This window comes from Seriola lalandi, unplaced genomic scaffold (genome assembly GCF_002814215.2).
Source record: "Seriola lalandi dorsalis isolate HSWRI2012SDOR001 ecotype SW California unplaced genomic scaffold, Sedor1 jcf7180002054577, whole genome shotgun sequence".
Taxonomy (NCBI): Eukaryota; Metazoa; Chordata; class Actinopteri; order Carangiformes; family Carangidae; genus Seriola; species Seriola lalandi.
The window spans coordinates 1,459,957-1,469,365 of record NW_019525130.1 but is presented as its reverse complement, the minus strand read 5'-3'; positions in this window follow the sequence as shown (position 1 = coordinate 1,469,365).

Sequence of the window (9,409 nt, the reverse complement as noted above, 5' to 3'; positions counted from 1 at the left end):
GGAGGGAGAGAGAGAGAGTGAGAAGGAGGGGAGAGAGGAGGGAGACAGCAAGAGCAGAAGGGGAGAGTGAGACAGGGAGAGGAAATGGAGAAAGGGGGGAGCGTCATAGCAAAAAAAAAAAAAAAAAAAGGGGAGAGCAAGTCAAAAGAGGGAAAAGATGGTGAGGGTTGGGGGGTAGTGAAACAGAGAAAGGAAGAGAGAGCCTGCGTCATCCCTCAGTGTCACCAGGGACATTTCTCTGCACTAGAAATGACTGCACTCGGAGCGGGAGCAGGATTTGGGAAGGTGGTGGTGGTGGTGGTGGGGGTTGTCGTTTTAAAACAGCTGAATGAGAGGGAAGGAGGACGCATGCACACATGGTCCACGGTGCAGCTGACTGATTCTGATCACTGTTCGCTCACCCTCTTTAAGGGGACCTGCATATGATTCTCCTGCTGCAAATATGTCATATGTGCATGAATTTAACTGTGACTAAACCAGCTCCATTCAATCTGAATTCCAGACAAAAGCAACAATTTTATCTCTTCAAAAAAATTTGGTTTGAATATTTAGTCTGTATTTGTGCTGCAGCACAGAAAACATTTTTTATTTATATATTGTTCTTTAAAAAACACCAATATTTATCAAATTGAATCATCGTAGCATCCAGAGTTGATTAAAGTTTCATGAGTGGAGGCTGAAGTGGAGCACTAAACCCTGAACCACCAAGTTTAGTTGTTCAGGCTGGTTATGTGTTCTTTTTCTTCTTGTGTTTAGTTCAGAATTTAATAGATTGTCTGTATTTTTCTTGAACGAGCAAATCACTCGTTGGTTTATAATTAAAATCTCTAATATTATACTGGACAATTTATTAAAATTACATTACACTAAACAGCTTCTTTTGTTTGGTTGTGAATTTCATCATCGCACCAGGCATTAATCAGACCTAATCAGAACCAAATAAACCAATAAATTACAAATATTCACAAATACATAAGAATTTGCCTCATACTGTAGTTTGATTTTCTCTCTCTCATCTGATCATAATTGGAAATACAAGCCTGTTCTACCACTGTGTCTACAAATATTACTGATGTTAACACTTACAGCATCATAAAACTGTCAGTTCGTTTGAAAGTGAGTGCAGGTATAATTCTATGTTTTATAAATTTAAAACATTTAAAAATAAATGAAAAAAATAAAAACATTTAGTGAATCTTCAAAATCAGATACTACAGTGGTTGAGCTCACATGATGAATTTCTGGATGAAATCCAGGCACAATACACAAATGAGTGAGAGAGTGAGAGAAGTGGGTGTGAATGCTCCCTGATCTAAACAAATTGTTTGTTCAGAATCACGTCACAAAATGATGTTTAAATACCAGCGGTAGCACAGCCTAAACCGAGCGGCTGAAAAGAGAAGCCAACATGGAAGTACCCCAAACTGCAGTTCCTCAAATGGCCACTAGAGTCTGGCTCCAACAGTAAGTCAATCCGCATAGACTAACATGTTAAAAAGTCCAATTTAACAGCAGAAATAAACACATTTACAGCCTGGTACAAAAAAACGGTTTTGGTCTCTAATTTCCTCCGTCATGACGACTGTACGGGGGTGTAAATTATTATATAACTCACCTGCTTCAATTTCTATTATGGCTTAAAGTTATGCATAATTGAGTGTGTGCAGCTTTGAGTGACAGGTGGGTGACCATATGCTTGCCACAACCCAGCATGCACCGAACTCTTGGCTCCACACATGCCCCACCTCTTTGCCCATTTCCGGATTAGCCGGGATTTAGGCGGAATCAAACATTGCCAAGATGGCAACCTTGACAACACAAAAACGTGGGGTTTTAAGTAATGATCGACTGATATGGGTTTTTTAATGGCCAATGCCAATGCTGATATTTAGAGCAGGGCAGCCGATGGCCAATATATAAATCTGATATCTTTTTTTTTCTTCTTTTTATTTTTAATCTGTTAAAAATTTTATAACAATTTAAAAAATTTTAAATTTAAAAAATTTAATAAGAATAGCAAATAAGTCACAAAATTGCTGAAAGTAACATTTGCTGAACATTTATTGATTGATGTGTGTCTGCAAATAGATCTGCATTCTGTCTGCAGTGCACTTATTTTAAATTAAAAAATTGTTAACTTAAATGTCCACAGGTTTACTTGTAAAGAAAAAACTTTTTTTTGTGAATTTTTTTTTTTTTTGTGCACTCAAGAGAGAACAAAAATTTTTAACTTACATAAATAAAAAAACAAACAAAAAAAAACAATATCAGTATTGTGCAGAATGGCAGCATCTCTTTGCCTTTAGTTAAAGTCCCAGAGTTACTCAGTAGTCCCGGTTTATGAGTTGCAAGTTGTAATGCAGGAAACAAAATTTCTGAGCCTGTTCCTTTTCTCCTCATAAATGGTCCCAATGTCACTGAATACTCTCTCGCTGGGAACAGAGTCTCTGTAAATGGTGTCTGCATACATTTTTTGTTCAATTGGCCTCATGAGCATTTTAATTGGCCAATGCTGATTATGAAAAAATGCCATTAATCGGCCCAATAAATTGGTCGGTCGATTAATCGTTTGACTGACCTATTTATTGCTCAATTAATCTTTCAACCACTAGTTTTAAGGCCCTTGGTTTTTCAACAGTTGAAACGTTAGCTGTTCAACTGAGCTGAAAGCCAATACTTACATTTGAAAATGTAATTCTCGGGCTCTCTGTTGTGTTGTTTGCTGCCATATTATTTTTAACAGCGTGCAATAAATCATGGGATAGGTTGGGCCAAGATGGATCCACCTGTTGGAGAAGGTCGCATTTGAAGGAGGCTTCAAAATGGGACAGCCTATTTGCGCCGCTGTGATGCAATCAGTTTTCAAATGCAGCCTCTGAATGATGTGGCCCCTGAATTGGGACACAGCTATAGTGTGCTGCAGGGATGACGTATCTTTATGGGCAAACCCAGAAGTTAGCATTGCCCTGGTTCCCTCGACAAAAAGCCAATTTTTATTGGCTTTTGGATTATTGCAGAAAATAAGCTCTGTGATGAACAAATGTTTATGATACTGATCTTCACAAACGAACATCACTTTTATGATCATTGAAGTCTAATGTTAGGTTTTAAACAAACTACACCATGGCCACAAGACTTGTGTTACCACCACTAGACTTCCAACTTGTAGTTTGATTTGACTACAAAAGCCTTTCCTCTTAAAAATTTTGAAATAGTTCGCAAGAGCGATAGTATAAACACAAAGAGGCTGTAAAGGACGACTAGTGAGTTTTCGTGTTTGGCTTGATGACGTTTAATGACCCCATCAACCTCTATGGACACATCAGCAACTGCCTTTGTGAAGACCTCTAAAAGCTAAAAGTTCCTCTCCAGGCATGTTTTAAACTGTATAAAAATGTAAGTGTACTAATATTTAACATGGTTTTCCTACATTAAAAGTGGAAAAAAAACTGGGGCAGGAAACACATCTACGATTACTTCCTCATTGAAAAATCTGGAAAAGGCCTTGTGCCCCGCCCACCACCCCTGCTTACACTAGGTTTTCAAGTTGGGGGTGCTGTATTGGTAGCAGCATTTTACCCCAACCCATACAAATACAGCATAGGCCTACAAAAATACTATCACAAACACCAAAAAAGTAGCAGCAGTACCAACAACAGCAGCCAGGTCTATAAAAAAAAGGACTCAGTAATGCTATTGCGCAATAATAGCTCACAATAATGTTTTTTAGTAGTTTTAATAATCCAAATGTGATCAGGACGGCCTGGGTCCAGCTCCTTGGGAAGGTGTAGAGGACCAAATAAACCCGGTTTCCCTCTGCTGCCTCTTCACATAAGCAAAACACACAACCTGACCACACTCCACCACGTAATGAAGCCACTTCCATTTAGCTAACCAAGTGGGTGTAAATCCACAGCTGAAAGTTTCTTTCCCCAAATGTCTGGCCGGAAAATTTAAGCTTGGTGGAATGAGAGGCTCCTAAAATGCCGCCAAGTCAGTCCTAGTCTGACCCCTGTGAGCAGCAGCTGCTCAGTGGTGGCGGTGCTAACGCTGATACTCCGGCAGGTGCCTGCTGCTACAGTCTCTGTCTCAGAGGAAAAATTACAAGAAAATGAAAACGATGCTGGTGGAGCTGGTGGAACTGGTGGAGCTGCTGTCCTGCGAAGGCTGGACTTCATTTGTGCTCTCTTTAATCTGCAATACGCTTCTCCTCCATTGTGATTTTATCCTTCGGTTAGCTATCAATGCTACAGCAGCCGGTTGTAAACTTACGAATCCTACCATAGAGTTTACATAATCCGCCCTACACTGCCTCTGATTGGCTAATGATCATTGCCTTCGCTGGTTGGATTAGTTAGGTTAAAGCATAAGGATTGAGAATGGTTAGGGTCAAGGTAAGAAGTCAAAGTAGAACTAGTTACGTCAACACTATAAGAACATTATGCTCTCGTCACTGCAGCATCCCTAGTATCCGCGGCCATGAGAGAGTATCAAGATGGTTAGAGGAGGAAACATCAGAGACTCAGCCACATGTTTGAGCCTCAGTCAAACTCAGACTCAGATAAGGAGTCTGTTGTGACCAAAACTGGCGACTAGACATATCAGAACAGTTGGCGTAGTTAGCATCTTTTTTTGGTTTATGTTGTTTGTTAGCTTGCATCTGGCAGCGACTGACACAGTGTTAGTTGTTGTGCTGGGAGCATGTCTATGTTCCCACAGCCCTATATTCCCACAGCCCTATGTTCCCACGGCCCTATATTCCCACAGCCCTATATTCCCACAGCCCTATATTCCCACAGCCCTATGTTCCCACGGCCCTATATTCCCACAGCCCTATGTTCCCACGGCCCTATATTCCCACAGCCCTAACCCTAATTTTTTCCAAAATTTCTGTGAAAAAAAAGTTTTAAGAAATGTGGGAACATAGGGCTGACCCTGATGTGCTAATGCACTCTCTTGCTGTCTGACAAGGTTTCAGCGTTGCGTCCCTGCAAGTTGACGGGATTGGTTCCGTAGTTATATGACGTGTAAAACCCTGGCTGTTTGAATCTGTTTCTATGAGGCTGTCATTGGTTCACTGCAGTTCCAAGGTTCATGGCGTTGACTACTTACGTTGTTCCTGACCTCTTGATTCATGAAGTCTTGTATTGAATAAAAAAAAAACAAACAAAAAAACACCATATGGATATGTTAACAAGGTTAAAAACTTGATTTTTGAGGGGATCTTTAAATATCAATGGTGTCCTTACTGACGTATTTTATGCTGAGAATAAAATGTGAAAATGTCTTGAGCTTGTCTTAACCACAGACCTTGTAACCAAAAACCATTGGTCATGATGATGTCACATCTGAAGCGTGGATTCTGAGAGGTCTGTCAACTCACTCCTGCTTTCTATATTACTGCTAGTCAAGTTGACCGTGCAGGCCAAAATGACCCCCAGGCCATCGGGAAATATTGTGGTGCTCCTGACGGACTTGCTTGTCAGTCACTTGCAGGGCTGCGTCCTAAAACAAGACAATAAATACCTCGTCTCTCAGTCAAGGTTTGGTTACAACTCTGGACTAATGCAAGATGGAAAGCAATGGGTTGACTCACTATTGAATAAATATTGAATTTAAAAATTGGGCAGTTGGGCATACTGGGCAATATGGATGCACATCTCTCAGTAAAATGCTACCATCAAGTACTCAGCCAAGCCATAGTATAAATAATATTTTGTATTGAAAATGGCTTACATGTCTCATGGATCAGGTAGGAGGGCCCCCTAGCAGAATTTTGCTTAGGGCCCCAAGGAGGACAAGACTGGCTCTGAGTGTACCTTGTTTCAGAAACTTGGACCAGCCATATCTTGATTTTAAGAAACCTGGATATACTCACTGGATTACTGAAATAGAAACCACCCTATCAATGCTTCTGATCATTCTCTGCCATGTTATCATGCGTGACATTATCATAATGTATCATAGTAAATGATGATTTCAACACTGAAATAATTGGGTGCCTGATTTCAATAATGCAGACTATAAATTGTATTGGCGCACTTGTTTTATAGCACCAGCAATCAGGTAGCTAAACCTAGCACAGTGGTAAATGTAGTGGTAAATATAACAGAGTTCAGACGGCCACAAGCCAAACACAAAAACATTAAGGTAACAGTCAGTAAAGAAATAACTGAGATGTTTCAGACTCAACTGCACCCAGACGATCAGAAATCTGGATATGGATACGAGTATGTCTAATAGGATATAATAATAATAATAATAATAATAATAATAATAATAATCTCAGTTCCTTGTAAACGACATATCTGGAATATGATCAAAACCAGGATTAGACTCAAAACTGGGATACTGATGTGCATGTAAATGTACTCACTGCCATGCTTAGAGTCACGCCACTGGTGTGATAACAAAATTACCATAAACAAAAATACATGGTAAAGCAGCCACACCACTAGTTCTATGGTTGCTTCTTCTTGTTGCTTAGTGCTTTATTTTTCCCTGTGTAATTTCTTAAAATCAGTAATTAATGACACTTAAACCAGTCAGAGGTTCACAAAAATCATTTGGAACCATCCTCTGCAGGACATTGGCATCCACAGAAATATAGTGGGATCCTGGAAGAACACAGATGGGCTTATATAAACACAGACATAAATGAAGTACTTAATGCAGCATTCGTACAAGAAACAACTGCTTCATGTGACGGAACAACAGAAACAGGAAGCAAATGCAGCCTACTCACACCACCTACAGGGGAGAGGGAGCATTTATCTTCTGTCCTCACACAACATGAAATTACTTTCAACCTTTTCTGGCCTGTCGCTCCATTTTCACTTCCTCTAGATGCCACCAGTGAAGATAAATGCCATGGGTATAGCACATTTTGTCCTCTACTTTCAACTGCATGAATGGAGTTCCAAAAGGGTTATACTGTATATGGGAATGGTGATGTACATTTTTTAAACCTTTATCTTTAATTTCTGTTGAAAATATAAGTGTAGTATATATATGTAGTATAAGTGCAATATAATATCAATATATCGATGCATCATTAAGGAAAACAAACAAAACCCTAAATCTAACAGTCAGTAACCTCAACAAAATTATTTCTCTGTTACAATGTAGTGTATATTCTTTGTAATCAATGCTACTTTAAACCAGTGACGTTATAAGGCTTAACAAATCTCTCTAAGCCTATACTGCACACACTCAGACCCTATGGAAATGTCACTGTAAGCATGTCCTAATGACATATACAACAACAATATGCATTAGCTATCCTTCTTAGTTGATTGTGGACTAAATTCAAAGCAACAGTAAACTGCAAACACAGGCTCGGATAAATAAACTAAAATAATCTTGATAATCCTTAGCAAAGACGTAATATACAAATAATTTGATGAAAGAAAACCCTGTGTCTTACACATACTTTGATGTTGTATTTGCTTGTTTAAATACAGAGGTGCTCTAGTTTCCTTGCACAACGTAAAGTCATGTATGTTAAATATTACAGCAGATTAAAATAATCACCTTTTCTCTCTCATAGCAGTAAAAAAAAAGGTAAAAAACACAATATTTGCACGTACATCATAAATACCCGACACACTTTTTCAGGTATGTACTTAATTAATTGTTCTTATAAGACCATGAGATACTGACTAATAATATAGAAGTTACTCATCTTGGTAAATCAGCTTGTATGAATAGTCCTCCTAGTGGTATGAAACAGGCAGTGCATGCTGCAGATTTACAGGATGTGGGTAGCCACACTGAAGTGAAGGGTTAGCTCATCTGGTGGCTGCATGTAAATGATTTAAAAGACTGCTACTGTGACTTCTTCCTGTTACTGTTGTTAGGTAGTTAATACGTCTCTAGCTAGAGCATCTGTTCAACATCTGGGATGTGTCATGGACAACTTTCATGGAGAACTACACTGAATGATTTTTGCTTTAAAGTCTTTCTTATCCTTTTAAACATTATACATTTTGGCTGGTAATAGACGTTTTTCATGCTGTGTGATGATGTTTGGCCTAACTCAACAAATCAAACAGAAGCTGCACACAGCACTGAACACACCTATTGAACTGAGTTGTCTCAAAGCCTCACCTTATTTCACTGTACTGAGAACACAGACCTTCATCTGTTATCAGAGGTCTAGTCCTGTGTTGCTTTTGTGCTGGTTTTGGTCACTCTGCAATCACTCCACTACAGCGCCCCCACCAGGCAAGACTTTCAACTTTAAGATTAGCTCATTTGACAATGTAACTCGTACAGATAGAAGAACTGCTGTTCACTTTCATGGGATTTTGGTGTCCTAATGAACTCTCCTCCAGTGCTGTCATCAAGTTGACCTTTGGCCTCTCCTGTAGTCATCTTTCATTTACCATGTAAAGTGTTGACTGTCAAAGCAATGCCTAACTTGGGAATTATTTGGCAGTTTTTTTTATTATTTGGATGTCTGCACACAACTGAGCATGTTTTTATTTAGCATTGCAGCACCATTTGGACAGTATGTCATGTATGTCAGTTTGCCTGGTGTGCTGTCTCTCCTTTCTCTATGCTCACGATTGAAGTATGACTGTAAACTTTTTTTTCTGTCCTGTTGTTCACTATTGCTCGCAGTTCCCTTTAAGTTTCAGGTTACCACAGTATTATTTTTCCAAAATGTCCGAGGGCAGTTCTTAAAAACATATAATCCTACAGAGACAAGTTGATAGAGGAGATGTAAGAGTATGAAAATGGGTTTTAAAAGCAGCCGTGGCTTGTGCCATTTCACTACTTCAGTTTAACAGAATGAAACATGGTTCAGCAAATAAGAATTTTGTTTCTGTTCCATTCAAATGACATTAACATTTTTTCTTGATTTTCTAAAAACATCTTAAATCAACTGCATTTACATAACAGGCCAAAAGCAGCCAAAAAGCAAATACTGTCTGACTTCTTAGTACTTGTGTTTGATGTTATTGCCACTAGAGGGCAACAATTCCACAGCTGTTTTCTCTCCCTGCCCCTCAGTGACATGACGGCGACAGAAGAGTCTTCTTAATCCTGACACTAAGTGGCAGTGATGTATAAAACTAGAGCTGTCCTCTGAGGTGGAGGTGGAGTTTTCCTCATTTACCTCAAGCACAGTAGCTATGAGACACTGTATTTATTTTTTTCTGTAAAAATATCCCTCTCTTATTGTTTTTGGCCACTGTCTGTACAGCTGACCATCATTCAGGAGGACAGAGATTCTGTCTTGTTTAAAGTAGTAAATGCTCTTTACATCTATTAAGAGAGAAAGTCTTAGAAATGAGCTTCATCACTTTGATGGACATCACTCGTAGTCACTCATTTGAGCAATAAAACTTGACCTATGACTCAGATGTCCGTCTTTCCGCCTCATCGAGAAATGAAAGAATTG